Here is an 18361-nt window from a genome sequence, read left to right as displayed (position 1 = left end):
ATCTAATTCCACTGTAGAGACCCAGCCAAGATATAAGAACAGGGTTCAATGATGAAGGAGAATGTATGCTGAATACTACCTCACTGCATACATTGTTAATTTCGGTAATGATCATCAGAGCACTTAACATTTTCCAAAACATGCTTTTTTATGCCAAGCTTCGCTTTATATTTATTATTAATATTTAATTCTTTCAAACACCTTATGATTTGGGCATTATTACCCCTTTATAATTGATTTGTAGTAGAAGAACGTATTGCTTAAATTAATTGTCTGACATCTTGGTTCTGCAAGAGAGAGCACTAAATCCCAGAACACATATGCTTTGCTTAACAGTATGGCAAATGGAAGTCCTGTGTAAGTTGCTTTCCTTAATTTTCTTAACTTTTAATTTTGCCTACAGACTTTCATAAGATGAATATTCATTGAGGAAATAATTGTGGTATATACATGTTAGGAACAAATTGCACATTTTTAATAATATAGAGTGAATTACTCATAGTAAATTTAAGAAAAACAAAAGAAATATATTGGAACCAGTAAATTAAAGAAAAGCAAAGCTCCATACATGAATTTATCATCTCAAATATTTCTGGTTCACAAATCAAAGGAAATAATACATTGTTCAGCATCCTTCAAGGTAAATTTTTGGGTTATATTCTTCAATACAAAAAGATGATTTAGAAATCCAAGAGAATGAATCTACGAATTACAAATAGGTGTATTTCCTACTGTCATGATAGTTCACCCTATTTCATGTCTTTAGGACAAATGAACAGCAGCCACAACTGCTTAAAATGTTTCTCTGAAACAACAAAATGCTTTTTTTGTGGATTAAATTAAGGTTGCCAGATTAAGAAACAAAACACAGGACACACAGTTAATTCAGATAAAGTATTTTTACTTAGAATTATGTGTCCTACAATACTTGTGAATATAGAAATATACTTAAAAAGTTTTCATTTAAGCTCAACTCAAATGTAACAAGGCATTTGCATTTTATTTGGCAGCCATACTTTAATCATCAAAATAAATCAAATAATTCATAAGGTGTTGAAGAATCACTGAATCTTCTTCAGTGAAAAGAAAATCAGCTTCGATGAAATTAAAAATAAGAAGGGTAAACCTTTGTACTGTGAACCAGTTAGTTTCACATACATTTAATTGCTTTTTAAGTATTTCCCAAGGAGGTCCTTTTTCATGTATATTTCTTTTAAAAATCATTTACCTTCTTTTTCCTTCCTGGATTATCATATTTAATGTGTTGACGTTGGAATATTTTATTTCATGTTTATGAAAGGAAGTAGTCTAATAAATAATTAAATCAGGAATGAGAAATTTTTAGAATAGCCTTAGGAAGAGGCAGTGCTTCATGGCGTCTTGTTCTACTGTTGAAAGGGTAAATGCATAGACATCCGCTTTCCTTACTCAAATCCTGTTAGGTTATGTGAATAGAAGTCAAGTCAAATCTCCATCTTGTCTCCTGCAGGAAATTCTGCCTAGAAAACTCCAAATCCATCCTTTACAGAATATGTTTTTTGCTAAAATAACAGATTAAACTGAAGATATGCTAGAATGGACTTTTCCAGATCCATTCTCATTTAAGAAAGAAAATAGTTCACAGTCTTTGTATCTAACAATTAAATCTCATGCATTTTTCTGAGATGATAAATTGAGAGTGATATTAATAAAGATACATTTTGTATATGCCTCAAAATGCAAAATGCTTGTGCTAGGCTTATGCAGATAATTTATTTATTACATTTTATTATCACTTTTTTATGGTAATTACTTTCAAGATTATCTCTCAGACATACCAACAGTATGAAAAGAGTAGTAATATCATCACCATCTTATGGATTAGAATATTTGCTTGAAGTAGAAAACTGGCAGAAATTCTACAAGCTAAGATCCTAAATAAGAAAAACCATCTAACCCCTGTAAAATGGAGAGAGGTTGGCACAACCTATTAACATCCCCTGACCTACACTTTCTTGTCTTTTTATTAATTATAACCAAACTTAATAAATATAAAAATCCCTTTTAAAATCAAAATCCAAAATATTGTCCTTTGCACATAAAATTGATTATGGAAGCTAACTGTGTTCAATCAGATATTCTGTTTCACTTAAAGTGTTAGGAGGGGAAAGGAATGGGTGAGGGTTAAGGAAGGGGGTGGAGAGAAGGGGGGAGAAATGACCCAAACATTGTATGCACATATGAATAAAAGCAAAAAAAAAAGAGTTAATGGTCAATCACTATACAGTGGTTTTTAACCCTGACTGTTTTGGAAATTACTGAATGTGATCAAGATTTTTTTTAAAGCTCCCTAATTGTAGAAAAATATTAGCACTGTTTTTATATGCAAATAGTTTACTAGTGATGAACTTTAAAGCACCCATGTATAGTAAACTTTGAAACTGCCTGAATAGCATTCAGATTGATCCCTGTTTGTTTCTAGATTGTACTAATTAATTATTCCTAATAATGCATTATTTTTTAAAGGAAAAAATTATTCATTGTTTTGATTGTGGGACTGCAGCTTGAATTCAGGGCTTAGTTTTTCTGAAGCAGTTGCTCTGTTACTTATGAGTATAAGTCAGCTTCTGCTCTGGACATGAAACTGGAAACACAGGTTTTACCTATTAGCAGAGGAGGGTTGAGAGAAGAAATGGACAAGTGCTAAAATATATGGAGGTCTATATAAGATTTATTAATCTCAGGACAATAGCAATAACAACAATAATGATAACGAGATGGAAGGATATAACTCAAAGACTAATGTCTCAGATAACTGTCATTTTTTCCATGTTTGTGTGTAATAGTGCAGTAATCCTGGTCCCCAGTCCCTAATTCTCTAACTTCAGTGTCTCATAGAAATTGGCATTCTTCTGAAAAAAGCAAACATGATCATTCATAAAGGCCTTAGCCCCTTGAGGTTTCCAGAAAGCAAATTAATCCACCTGGAAGACTAAAAATATAAAGGAGAAAGTGGGTGGAGGTGACTCTCAGAGGCTGCAGGAACAGACCCTTGATGATTTAAGAATTTGTATGCGGCTCTTGGCAACAGGGTTTGAGTGTGGGCTCTGAGCCCCTCTGGGCTTGTAGGCAGAGGGAGTCTTAATAACGAGCGTAGATAAACTCAACATGACCACAGCAAGCTACTTAATCGGTTCCTGCTAATAATAGCCAATTAAGTTTGCATTATGAAATGATTTCTAAAATTGGAAGTAGGTGGACTTTTAACTGTGGATTGTTTGAAAACATTAAGGATTCAGAATCAAGAGTCTGAAGCATTATCTGTGATATATAATAATAGTTTGGAGCTTTTAAAAAATGTCCCTTTATTATAGCAAATCAATAAAAAGTAGAGTAAAATTATTGTATTATTTTTGATTTATTGGTATATTTATATGATTTCTTTCTCTAGACAATTTCATTATTTATGGCTAATTTAAATCAAGATAACAAATGGACCTTTACTTTTGTTTCTATCACCAGTTATAAGCATGTAACATTCATTTGAAATTGGATTTAATAAGTGCCCTTTTCCTACCACTATACTAGAATTTGAACTGGTGAGTTAGTAATGAAAATGTTTAAAAATGAAGTAATATTATAAGTGCATGGATTATATTGTTAACATCCAAAGATGGCTACAATGTTCATTCTCACACGTATTTGTGGGGGTCTCGATAGACAAACATTAAACAACTTAAATCACCTGAGATCACAGAGGAACAAGCCATAAGTCAGTCACAATTGTTTTACTTTAAATGCAGTTTTCAGTTAACAGAATCTAAAGAAAAGTTGTTTTTAAATGCATCTTTTTAGTATCTTCACATATGTAATTTCATTTGCTTACTCATTTTTGCTATATATATTTACCATCTTTAGATGTATGTGGAGAAGAGCAAAGTAGGTTTTCTACTATGTTTTGTAAATGTTTTTATCAGTGATGTGGCTTTAGGCATAAATAGCATTTTAATTTACAGCTGTGGTTTTCACATTGCTGAGTGATCAGAATGGGAAGGGGGTTTGTGCAAATGCAGGTAGTTGGTCTCTACCTGATTCAGTAGCTATGGGATGGGGTCCAAGAGTTTATATTTCTAGCAAGTTCCAGGGTGATACAGCTGCTGTTGTGTCAGAGATCAGACTTCCTACCACAGACTATCACAACTAAAAAAGTCACATTAAGTAATATAATCAAGAAGTGCATGGACAGTTAATTCAGGAGCTAAAGTCTCATTTGATACACTCTAAGAATATGATTCCATTTGAAGAGTTGAATGCTTATGACTTCCCTCAATAGTGACGTCAGCTTTTGCAACATGTTTGAAAATATCTTATAAGACAATCTACTTTCTATCCTTCTCTGTAGACTTCAATGAGATTGGTGATATCTATGTACCCTATTCTCCACTTTGTTATTATTTCCATTATTATTTTGTCATCATGAGGAATTGAGGCAGGCTGGAATTAGGGAAAGTTCAGGACCCTTAGAAAATATGATTTAATATTGTATTTCATATTGAACATTCCTCTCTTCCTCTGAGCCTTCTTTGCAACTGCAAATGTGTATAGGTCATGTATACCCTAGCTCAAAGACAACAAAAACCACCTTCCCTTGGCCGAGGGACTACCCATGCTTCTACTCCCTCATTAATTTTTGGCTGGCAATCACCAGGTTCTTTCTTTCCCATAGGTTAACAAAACAACTACAAAAGAGTCTCTGTCTCTGCTTCCAGCTTCTACCAGGTCCCACCATTCTCCCTTTTGTATTTCCCCTCACTTTTTATTGTTATTCATTTAGTCACATGTGCATACATTGTTTGGGCCATTTCTCCCTCCTGCTATCTGCCCCTAACACTCTTCCACACCCTCCTTGCTTCCTGGCAGAAACTGTTCTGCACTTTTCTCCAATTTTGTTGAAGAGAAGACATAAGCAATAATAAGAAAGACAAACTGTTTTTGCTAGTGAGATAAGGATAGCTGTACAGAAAGATTCCTAGCACTTCTTCCATGCACATGTGTGTTACAGCCCAAGTTGATTCATCTCTAACTGACGTTTTCACTAGTTTCTGATGCCATTCCCATATTGACCTTTGTCACTTTAAGGTTTCTGTATTAGCTCCTCTACAGTGGGGACATCAGACACTTTCATGTTTTGGGTTACTACATATCTCCAAACCTCTTGTATGTGCTCTCCCCTTAGCATATAACCCAAGTCCAACAACATTGCTGTATTTGCCCTAGATCTAAAGTCCGCATATGAGGGAGAACATATGATTTTTGGTCTTCTGGGCCTGGCTAACCTCGGTCAGGATGATGTTTTCCAGTTCCATCCACTTACTAGAGAATAATAAGATTTCATTCTTCTTCATGGTTGTGTAAAACTCCATTGTGCATAAATTCCACATTTTCTTAATCCACTCATCAGTAGTGGGGCATCTTGGCTGTTTCTATAACTTGGCTATTGTGAATAGGGCTCCAATAAACGTGGGTGTGCAAGTGATTCTGGAGTAACCTGAATCTCATTCCTTTGGGTTTATCCCCAGGAGTGGGATTGCTGGATCATATGGCAGATATATGTTTTGATTTTTAAGAGGCCTCCATATATTTTTCCTGAGTGGTTGCACTAGCTTGCATTCCACCAGCAAGCTCCTTTTCCCCCATATCTTCACCAACACCTGTTGTTAGTGGTGTTTTTGATGATGGCTATTCTAACAGGGGTGAGGTGGAATCTTAGTGTGGTTTCAATTTGCATTTCCTTTATGGCTAGAGATGGTGAGCATTTTTTCATGTGCTTTTTGGCCATTTGAATTTCTTCTTTTGAGAAAGTTCTGTTTAGTTCAGTTCCTCATTTCTTTATTGTTTCGTTGTTTAGAGAGAGTTTAATTTTTTAAATTTCCTGTATATGCTGGTTATCAGTCCTTTGTCTGATATATAGCTGGCAAATATTTTCTCCCACTCTGTGGGTGGTCTCTTCAGTTTAGAGATCATTTCTTTTGTTGTGCAGAAGCTTTTTAATTTTATGAAGTCTCATTTGTCCATCCTTTCTCTTAGTTGCTGAGCTGCTGAGGTTCTATTGAGGATGTCCTTGCTTATATCTATTAATTCCAGAGTATCCCCTGCTCTTTCCTGAACTAACTTCAGACTTTTTGTCTGATATTAAGGTCCTTGATCCATTTTGAGTTGATACTAGTACAGGGTGATAAACATGGATCTAGTTTCAGTTTTTTTGCAGATGGATAACCATTTTTCCCTGGCAATATTTGTTGAAGAAGCTGTCTTTTCTCCCTTGTATGTTTTTGGCAGCTTTTTCAAAAATAAGGTGGGCAGAGCTGTATGGATTCATGTCTGGGTCCTCTACTCTGTTCCACTGGTCTTTGTGTCTGTTTTTGTGCCAGTACCATGCTGTTTTTATTGCTATAGCTCTGTAATATAGTTTGAAGTTGGGTGTTGTGATACCTCCAGCATTGCTCTTTTTGCTGAGTATTGCTTTGGCTATTTGCAATCTCTTGTGTTTTCAAATGAACTTTAGGGTAGATTTTTCAATCTCTGTGACAAATGTTATTGGGATTTTGATGGGAATTGCATTAAACATGTAGACTGATTTGAGTACTATAGCCATTTTTACTATGTTGATTCTACCAATCCATGAGCACGTGAGATCGTTCCACCTTCTGTAGTATTCCTCGATCTCCTTCTTCAGGGGTTTGTAGTTCTCCTTGTAGAGGTCATTCACATCCTTTGTTAAGTTTACTCCTAGGGTATTTGATTTTTTTTTTTTTGAGGCTATTGTAAGTGGAATTTTTCCATATATTCTTTCTCAGTTTGTTCTTGTTGGTGTATAGAAAAGCTAATTATTTTTGTAAGTTGATTGTGTATCCGTCCACCTTTCTGTAGCTGTTTATTGTGTCTAGAAGTTTTCAGGTAGAGTTTTTTGGGTCTTTAAGGTATAGGATCATGTCATCTGCAAACAAGGATACTTTAGCAGTTTCTTTACCTATTTGTATTCCTTTTATTTCTTCTTCTTGCCTAATTGCTCTGGCTAGGAATTCCAGTACTGCATTGACTAGGAGTGAGGGTCAATCCTGATTTTAGGGGAAATGGTTTCAGTTGTTAGCCATTAAGTTTGATGTTGCCTATAAGTTTGTCATATATAGCCTTTACAATGTTGAGGTACATTGGTTCTAGTCCCTAGTTTTTTAGAGCTTTTATCATGAAGTGGTATTGGACCTTGTTGAAGGCTCTTTCTGTATCTATTACGATGATCAATTGGTTTTTGTCTTTGCTTCTATTAATGTGCTGTATTACATTTATAGATTTGTGTATGTTGTGCCACCCCTGCATCCCTGGGATGAAGCTGACTTGGTCAAGGTGAATGATCTTTCTGATGTGTTGTTGGATTCGGTGATTCGGTTTGCCATTATTTTATTGAGGATTTTTGCATCAATGTTCATTAAGGAGATTGGCCTAGAGTTCTCCTTTTTGGAGGTGTCTTTTTCTGGTTTTGGGATAAGTGTAATACTGGTTTCATAAAATGAGTTAGGCAGTTTTCCTTCCCTTTCTATATTGTGGAACAGTTTAAGGAGAGTTGGTATCAGTTCTTCTTTAAAGGTCTGATAGAATTTAGCAGATAATCCATTGGATTTTTTGGTTTTGGGACTCTTTATTGCTGCTTCAATTTCATTGTGTTATATATCTAGTCACGTGATCAATATCCTCTTGGTTCAATTTTGGATGGTCATAAGTATCTAAAAATCTGACCATTTCTTCAAGCTTTTGATATTTATTAGAATATAAGTCCTCAATGTAGTCTCTGATGATTTCCTGGATTTCCATGGTGTTTCTTGTTATCTCCCCTTTTGCATTTCTGATTTTACTTATTAGGGTTTTCTCTCTCCTCATTTTAGTCAGGTTTGCCAGGGGTCTGTTAATCTTATTTATTTTTTCAAAAAACCAGTTTTTTGTTTCATTGATTCATTGTATGTTTTTTGTTTATTTCTTTATTTCTATTTCATTCATTTTGGCCCTTATTTTTATTATTTCTCTCCTTCTGCTTGTTTTGGGATCTGCTTGTTCTTGTTTTTCCAGGAGTTTGTCATGTAGCATTAGGTCATTGATTTAAGATCTTTCTGTCCTTTTAATATATGCACTCATGGCTATAAACTTTCCTGTCAGGACAGTCTTTGCTGTGTGCCATAGGTTGTAGTAGGTCATGTTTTCATTTTCATTAACTCCCAGGAAACTTTTAATTTCTTTTTTTAATTCATCAGTGACCCATTGAACATTGAGCAATGTGTTGTTCAGCTTCCAATTGTTTGCATGTTTTTACTGTTGTTTTTGTTGTTGAGTTCTAGTTTTAGTGCACTGTGGTCAGATAGAATGCATGGGATTCTTTCTGTTTTCTTATATTTGCTGAGACTTGCTTTTTTCCCTAAGATATGATCAATTTTGAAGAAGGTTCTCTGGGCTGCTGAGAAGAATGTATACTGTGCAGAAGTTAGATGAAATATTCTGTACATATTGGTTAGGTCCATTTGATCTATGGTGTGATTTAGTTCTAGAATTTCTTTATTAATTGTTTGTTTGGATGACCTACCTATTGGTCATAGGGGGTGTGTTAAAGTCTCCCACTATCACTGTGATGGAGTCTATATATGTTTTTAGTTCCTTCAGAGTAAGTTTGATGAAATTGGGTGCGTTGATGTTGGGTGCATATAGGTTAATAATTGTTATTTCCTTTTGGTCTGTTTCCCCTTTTATTAATATGGAGTGTCTTTCTTTATCTTATTTGATCAATGTAAGTTTGAAGTCTACTTTGTCCAAAATAAATATTGCTACTTCTGCCTGGTTTTGGGGGCCACTGGCTTGGTAAATCTTCTTCCAGCCTTTTACCCTAAGCCAGGGCTTGCTTCTGTCGATGAGATGGGTCTTCTGTAAGCAAAAGACTGTTGGATCTTCCCTTTCAATCCAGTTTGCCAAATGGTGTCTTTTGATGGGGGAGTTAAGTCTGTTAACATTCATTGTTAGTACTGATAGGCATGTGGTAATTCCCGTCATTTAGTTGTTTTTGTTGTTTAAGGATTTGATCGTGTGCAGCTGAATCAATGTGACTCTCTACTTTTTGCCTTTTCTTCTCTTTTGGTTTGGTAGTGACTGTCCTTTCATGGTTTTGTTTGCTTTCATTTTCTGTGTGCAGAATTCCTTGAAGAATCTTTTGTAGAGTTGCCTTGGTGGTCATACAGTGTTTTAGCTTCTGCTTATCATGGAAGACTTTTATTGCTCCATCTATTTTGAATGATAGTTTTGCTGAATAGAGTATCCTAGGGTTGAAGTTATTTTCATTCAGTTCCTAGGATACCTCACTCCATTCTCTTCCTTGATTTAAGATCTCCATTGAGAAATCTGCTGTGATTTTGATGGGTTTACCTTTGTATGTCATTTGTTTTTTCTCTTTTACAGCCTTCAATATTCTTCTCAATTCTCTGCCCTTGTTGTTTTAATAATAATATGTCATGGGGTAGCTATAGTTTGGTCAAGTCTATTTGGTGTTCTCGAAGCTTCCTGTAACTAATGGGCATAGTTTTCTGTAGATTTCAGATATTTTCGGTTATTATTTTGTTGAATATATTACGAATTCCTTTTGCTTGCACCTCTTCTTCTTTTTCAATACCCATGATTCTCAGGTTTGGTCTTTTGATGGAGTAGTAAATTCTTCCATATTCCTTTCACAGGTGTTGAGTTGTTTGGCTAATTGCTCTTCAGTTTTTCCTTTAATTTCCATTTCATCTTCAAATTCGAAGATTCTATCTTCTGCTTGTTCTAGTCTGCTGGAGTAGCCTTCCATTGTGTTTTGTATTTCTGTTTCATTCTTTTTTCTGAGGTTTTCCATATCATGGGTCACTTCCTCTTTAATATTGTCAATTTTCACCCTTAATTCATTTATCTATTTATGGTCTTCTCTGTTTCACTTTGGTGTTTATTTAGGGTTCCTATGAGTTCATTTATTTGTTTTTGTCTCTTCTCATATTCTTTATTTTTGCTCTTTTGGAATTTCTTTAGTGCCTCTTGAACATTTGGTTGACCATGTCTAAAAACATCTCCATGAAATTCTCAGTATTTAATTACAGGATTTCTTCTTTCAGAGTGCTCTTATAGGCTTCATTGGGTTCCTTAGCATAGTTTATCTTTGTTTTGTTGGAGTCTGGAACTGCATACCTCTTTTCTTCATTTCCTTCTGAATTCTGTATTAAATTATTTTGGGGGGAAGAATGGTTTCCATTCTTTTCGTGTCTTCCCATTGCTCCACTTGGTGTTGTTTCTGTCTTTTTTCTGTGTGCAATTTATTATTAGCTAACTTACAATAGTAAAACTAACAAAACAACAAAAGCAAGGAAAAAAAAACCCAAGAAATCAACAGGGAGAGGTGGTGGACAAACAAACAGGGAATAAACAAACACATAAAGAAATTACAGGTTCAGAAACAATAGAATTTCAGTCTTAGTAGTTCTGGTGTTACTCCTCCATCACCAAGTCTTGGTGCTGGTATTTGGCAGAAGCTCTGTGTTAGTGTCACCAGGTGGGTGGGGACTTTTTTCCTGTCTTTCAACTGCAGCTGCTTAGTCAGCTCCTCCCTTAGTGAGGTGTGGCTTGTCCTCAGGTTTTGGAGTCAGCTCTGTGGTTCACCAGCCATCCTGCTTTGGAGTTGGGTTTTTTCTGTGTTGGTTTACTGGGGGCCTATTTCTTTGCCTAGCCCCCTTTCTCTGGTGCAAGGTCAGAGACCCATCAGCCGGCTCCTTGCTGTCAGGGTGTTATGCTGGTTTGCTGATTGTTTTCAATTTTGCAAAGTCATTTGACTTTGGATATTGCTCACTGGCTCAGGAGATGATCTTTGTGGACTGCTATCTGCCCTCCTTCAAGCAGTAGATTATCACCCACTCACTGTTGGCCCATCTGCCTTTCCAGTCTTTTTTCATTGTAAGTTCATGCAGATATCAGCTCCTTGCTCTTCCCCGCTTCTCCAGTTAGCTTACGGCACCCCGCCCCCTCTGCTGCATGTTCCTTTTCAGTTCTGTGTTTATTATTCAGTTGTGTTTTTTTTTTTCTTGCAGAGCAGGGGGTCAGTCTGTCTAAGGGGCTATGCTGGTTTATCACAGTGGTGGCTATGGGAATACTGTATGCCACTTATTTGCTCACCATTGGCCTGTGTCTCCTAAGCAGGTTTGTATCCATTATCTTGTGGCATGGGAGCACCCCCATTTTCTCAGTGTAATGTAGCACAGAGAAGCTTTGTACAGGCTGTGGGTTCAATGTATTGAAGCCCTGATTCCTCTTGGTGATTTTTTTTCTGCCAAGTGTGGCTCCAGCGTCTCAGCAAAATTTATATTTATGGAGCTCACGCTGTCTGCTTCCTCTGTCCTCCCTATCTCTTAATAAACTCTATTAACACTCATGTGTACTGTCATGGATTCTTCCACATGGGATACAAAAAAATTAAAAATCTTCTGACCAGAGGCTATACCATTGCCATTAACAGAACCACTAAAATAACTTCATTTTATTCATTTTTAGAAAAGTGAACAGAAGAAATATTCAAGAATAATTTTCTAAAGTACTAAATCACAGAGCCACTAGGGCATTTTAAGTGCATCTTTTGATCATGGAAATGGTAAATAACCATATTATCAGGTGTAGCAAGCTATCTGCATAGTTTTTAAAGCCACATTTTGGGAAAACCCTAAATTATTGATCAAAATTATTGTGGAACAAGAGAAACAAGTAGTCAAAAAGGCCATGGCCTGATATGAATGTAAAGCAGGAAAGCAGAGCCATAAATATTTATATCCTAAGAGTGACTCAATGATTGAGGAAACTGGAAATGAAACATCAAAGAAGCAACTGATGAACAATAAGGAAAACAAAAATAAAACCCTTCATTGGTAGAGATAGGTACCAGGGTTTGTATTGTACTTCACTTCCATGAATCAATTAATTTATTTCACATACTTAAGCACCCCTATACACGTAGGTTTCATATTCCTTACTACTTTTGCTTATGTCTTTACAGGTTTTTTTTTTTTCTTTCTCTTACTATTTCAATTTATATTTTAAAAAATTCTCATTCAACCAGTCATTTGTGACAGGAAGAGAGTCTTCATCTATCTTGGTCCTTCGGGATGGGCTAACTACCAATGATGGATTAAATGATGGATTATGGAGATTATGTAATGTTAGAGCAGGAAGTGTCTGGAGAGATGAACTAAATTGGCTTTGTCATTTTAGAGGTGAATATACTTAGGTGGTGATGGGTGAATGTCACACAGCTGCTAAGTGACAAAAAGGATTTGAGGGCTGAGCTGATTCCCTGCATGGTGCTCTTTCTTGGTCAGTATACTTATCTGGGAGGGGGAATGGCACTGGGGTTTGATCTTAGGACCTTATGCTTAATAGCCAAGCCCTCAGCCACTTGAGTCACTCTACAAGCCCTCAGTATAGTTCGTGAGGAATTCAGTTATTCTCAGAGATGCCTACAAAGTTCAGTCTTGATTCAAGGGAAGAATATTGAGAATTGATCCACCTGTTTTATATATATATATATATATATATTATTGTGTATTAAAATTTTATCTTCAAGGTGAACAAAACAGTATCTGTTATCTATACGTATATCTATATGACCTCTATCTCTGTTTCTTTCTATCTACCTATATATGTCTATTGTCTATCTATTTTAGGATTTCTTAAAGGAATTGACTTATTTGATTATGGCTACTAATAAATTGAAATCTATATGGTAGCCAGACAGAGTGGAAAGTCTTATGTTCCTGTCTTTAATCTCAAATCTCCAGCATTGGATAGAAGCCTGGATGTGTAGACAAGGTTTCTGTGTTGCTGTCTTCAGTTAAAATTGTTTCTTTGTTTTATAGCCTTCAACTGATTAAATAAGGCCCACCAGTATGGAGAGTAATTTGCTTTACTCAAAGTCTACTTACTTAAAAATTAATTTCATTCAAAAATTATCTCCACAGCAATATGTAGACTAGCACCTAACTAGTGACAAAAAATTAAACATCAGACTTTGATTTACTTGTGATCCTAAATGAGTGTGACTTGAGAATCGTGCATTTATTAACTTGTTTTTTCTGGCTCATCAAATAAATGTTTTTCCTCACTGAATTTGTCCTTGCTTCACTGAATCAATTTCAAGCACATGGTAAATGGATGTCAGTAAAAGATGTAAGACTTCTACATTTTATGTCATTTTCATTGATTAGTATAATATTATAATTAAAGATTTCCAAAGAAAAAAACTAAAGTAGTATCTATAATGCATCTATATTTTATAATGTCATTCTCATCCATTGCTTTTGTTATGGTGTTGTTCAGAAGCATTAAGAAAAAAACAAATAGGTTAAATGAATAAAAGCCATCAGGTTGAATATTACCCATTTTCAGCAATGCTTCCCAGGCTAGCCTTACTTAGTGCTGGGATCTTTAGCAGTGATTCCTGTCTTTCCAACTGTCACTAATATTTGAATGGTGATCTTGAAGGCTAGCTTAATTACTGCTGTGAAGTCTGTGGACATATAAGGGATCTTGCTAAGCCCTGAATTGAGGTGCCTAAGTGTTTTTGGATTGAAAATACTTGGTAAACTATAAAAGCTAGGCCATCATTCATTTTCAGGTAATCTTTAAGGGCTGAGGTATTTCCTAATTGTTTTTTAACTAGATAAGCAGTACTCCTGAGACTTGAGGTGACATTGACATTGGCCATTAGAGACCATTCCATATCAATGGAGGTTTAAATTGCTGGTCTTTTTCCATGTAAATAACAAAGATTTTCTCACTGTATGCTTAGATTAAGATATGCTTAAAATGAAATATGTCCTGAAGCATTTATTGAGCCTGTTATCATGTCTATTGCTCTTGCCTTCCATGGGGTCCGCTCTTCTCATAGTCCCTACCACTACCCAATATTCTGTCCATCTCTTCTACCTCCTTCTGAATTAATAACCATAATCTCTACAGGACTAGCCAAAGTAAATTCAATTTAATAATCCTGGAGAATTAGTGTTCCTAGGGAGTCTTTTAAAAATTTTCTCTTGAGAAAAATTTTCACCAGTTTCTTTTATGTAGACAAAACATAACATCTCACTTCTAACCTTTAGCAATCTTTTATTTGACCTTGCCCTTCATTTTAAAGATGTGAGTATATAAAGCTGAATCCACTCCCCCCAAAATCAAAGTATTTTTTGCAATCCTGACATATTTTCTGGGGAAAATGTCATATTAAAGAGTTCTTGAAAGATATGAAATTATAACCACAGGGCTAGTGAGGCAAAAAATGGGAGGATTGTGGTTCTAGGTTAGTCTGTGGTAAATACTTAGTGAGACTCCCCGATTTCAAAAAAAAGCTTCATTCCACATGGACTGCATACACACATCACAGTGATGACCTCATAGTTACTGTGTGACCTCTTAGAGTCAGGACTGCTTGCTTAAGCCCTCCAATTAGAATATCTCTTGGGAAACAGTTTGGGTAACACCCTGGACCCAACAAAGGTGCTAGTCCATGACCCTTTGTCTCCCTTCTGGCCAGAGCTCCATGATCTAGGTGTGTGTGGCCTCAAAGCATGACAAGCTTTTTCCAGGGTTTCTAAGTGCTAAAAACTCTTAAATGCTCTCATGGTAGTTGTCATCAAAGATAGTTGGCAATCCAACCACAGAGGCAAAGCTACACCAATAGGAGAAATGCTGGTGGTAGCTGTCATGGAGCTCTTCTCTCTGGGCCTTGGTTGCTGCTGAGAACAGTAGCTACTAGCTAAGTTAATAATGAAATGTGAGAAGAGTCACTCAGCACACCCACTTGCTTACACACATGCACACACACACACACACACACATAATTAACATGTATAAAACCCATAAAAATTAACCAAAATCTTTTGACAGGTAATTAGTAGAATGAATTGCCTAATATGCATCTCAGTCATTTATTATAATGTGGTGTTTTTATTTTTTGCCAATTTTGAAGTCTTGTACAGACAAACCTTCAGAAGTTTAATATACTGTTATGTCTACTTAAAAACAGATATATAAACTACCATAATTATGATCCAAATGAACACATATGCATTTAAACATAATAAATATGGGGAACACATTCTAAAAGACCTCTGTTTATTTGAATGCTAAGCTAATGATGAATGTATAATGACTGAGTATAAGTGCATATACGCTAGTTTAAGATTAAAAACCTGTAAGAAACTCATGCCTGTTATCCTAGCTGCTTGGGAGACAGAGATCAGGAGGACTATGGTTCAAAGCCAGCCAAGGCAAATAGTTCCCGGGGTCCCTATCTCAAAAAAACCTTTCACAAAAAAGGGCTAGTGGAGTGGTTCAAGGTGTAAGCCTTGAGTTCAAGCCCCAGTACTGAAAAAAAAAATGTAAGGAATATGTTCCTTATCCTTAGTCAACTCAAGTTAGAAAACTTTACAGAATCTACTAAGCTGTATTCTAGAGACTATTGAAGGCAAGATTTTCCTGAATGTGCTCAGTAGTGAAATTTCCTTGAAATGTTCTGACCTTTCCAGATGTTTTTTCAGATGTTAGAGACACCATTTAAAAGTTCGTTTTAGATGAAATTAAAATATTTTATGGAAAATCAAGTTTTTAACAGCATTTAAAAAAACTAGCATCATACCATTAATAAAAATAAAAAGGAAACATAGGCCAAGATTTATTGTTATTAATTAATGAAACAGTGATTTGTCACAGCTTGATTTTTGGATGGGGAGTTAAGAATTCACACATATATAGAAATCAGAAATTATGACAATGAATTTATGATAGATGCATAATTAGTGCATATCTACAAAGCAAAGATCAACTGAAATCCACCAGGCAGACATTGAGTTTCTATGGGTTATGATTATTTATGTTGTCATGAGATATCAACAAGCTGGAAAATTGTCAATAGGTCAAGGACAATGAAAAACAAAATATGCCATAAGGGAAACCTTGATAGGAGAGGACTTTGCATGATTTTTAACCTATTTTTAAATCATTCATAATGTATACTTTTATTAGAACAACACATTGTAGAAAAATTAAAACTTGATATTTATTGGTAGTTTACTCTTTGTGACATAAAGGATTTCAGATATTGTACACAAGGAAGTGAGGCTAGGTTGTAGATACCATTCAGTGGGCAGATTGTCTGTGGCTTCTGAGATGGAGTGATGGAGGTAGAAAAGAGCAGGACAGATGAATGAGAGTGGAGCCAATGGTTGCACTCACCACTCAACAACTTTCCTGAAGTCTGAGCAAGTAAACCATGGAAGCTTCTTGTAACTGTATATGCAGAATAATCAATATTAGAGTAGTAGTACAAAGCCAGCATGTGAAAATTTATCAATAGAAAACCAGAAGAGACTTTAAGAATATTCCTCAAAAAAGCCTGGAGTAGGTTTACTGCTTTAAAAGGTCATGTTGTAATCAATGCTGTGAGGTAATCCTGCTGCTATTCAAAGAATCAGAGAAATGCTGGCCCTTAGTTGGATTACAAATAAGACATTGAAAGCAACACCTATTTATTTGGACTAATAAAAATATGTATATTTAACAATTTTAAAGGGGTTTCTTGGAAAGTTGTTCTAGCATTTTGCATACATGGTATGTATGGTCTATACCAGGCCCTTAATGAATGTTATGTTCTCCCTGATCTCGCCAGTTTTGCAACCATTGCAGGGCCCCTGATGACTACCTTAGTCCCTAGGGTGATGGTACTGTGAAGTGGTAGGGACCTTTAAGAGCCAAGTCCTAGTGGGATGTTGCAAAGCCTTTGGAGGCATGTTCTCAAAAGGATGGAGAGACTCCATCTCTTTCTCCATCTCTTCCTCTCCCTCTCTTGCTTTCTCTCTCTCCTTACTGGTAGGTGACTGGACATTATGACATTATGACCCTGATTAGTGATGTCTCTATGTTCACACTGAAGGAGTCATCTGGTCATGGACTTGAATGTTCAGTACCTTGTGTCAAGATAAGCCTCTCTTTGCTTCACAGGTATCCTGTGTTAGGTCTTTTGTAGAATAATGGGAAGATATTTCAAATGCACTTAGAATAATACTATTAAGTCATTATTATGTTCTTTGCAGGTTGCTTATAAGTTCCTAGAAGGCATAGAACATAAAGCTTATCTATTTTTCTTTTTCTGTTCAAACATTCTTAATTTAAAGTTTGTGTACTTATTAATATTCTCTATAAGAAATGATACCCATATATAAACAATTACAGGTTTTCTTTTTTATTACCTCTAGGAATTTATATTAGAAATAACATAATTAAGTCTTTTTCTCCAAGAAATTAATTGAAGATAGGGTAAAGAAACATTCTAAAATCATTTTCATTATCTTACTTAATTCTGCCTGTTTTCCTGGAAGCATAATTCTTAAGAAATGAAAAATTATATGGAAATTAATATGATCACAATCATACAATTATTGAGCAGTGTCCATACCTTTGAGTTCTGATCATGTTGATAATATCACAATTACCTCCTAACTATATTTGTATCGTGCTTAAGTAATTTAGTGGAGATCTCAGGCCAAAGGACAATAGTGGACTCTGTGTTCTGCACAGGTGTTAACCTCATGGTAAATATCATTTTATTTTCCTCCTTTTTTATTTAATATTCCCATTTACCCACAAAGTATTGGAGAGAAGAGCAAAGTGAGATACTAATTATAAACCACTGTATGACTTGTTATCTACAGAGGTTACATTCTGAGACTGCATATTGTATCTAACCTTTTATGTTCTATGTTTCTCCCTGTAGTTATGCACATATGATAAACTTTAATTTATTAATTAGGAAAAGTTAAAGATTGATAGTAATAATTAATAATAAAATAGAGTGCTTGGAAAAAGGGGAGATGGAAATATAATGGTAGATACACTATACACATGTATAGAATTATAACATCATTAAGGTGTGCCAATTTAAAAATAAAATAAAAGTAATAAAAATAAAATAGGAAAAATTATAAATAGTGTAATAAAATTACATAACTGTGATCTCTTTTTCAAAACATCATACTGTACTTACCATTTTCTTCTTGAGGCAATATGAGATGATGCTATATATATGTGATTAGAATAAGTCAAATGACATGTATTGTGATGTCAGCATAGAATTTTTCTTCATTCCCTATTAATTACTTTCAATGCTTACATTAAAGAAGCACTTCCCAGAGTCTTGTTAACAAATCAAAACTGCCAAGCATGATTGCTTTTACTCTTTAGGGCCATTATTCAGGAAAGTAAGGGTTACTTAGATAAAATGCACTATAAT

The sequence above is a fragment of the Castor canadensis genome, chromosome 3 (genome assembly GCF_047511655.1).
Source record: "Castor canadensis chromosome 3, mCasCan1.hap1v2, whole genome shotgun sequence".
Classification (NCBI taxonomy): domain Eukaryota; kingdom Metazoa; phylum Chordata; class Mammalia; order Rodentia; family Castoridae; genus Castor; species Castor canadensis.
Note: the sequence above shows the minus strand (reverse complement) of the source record.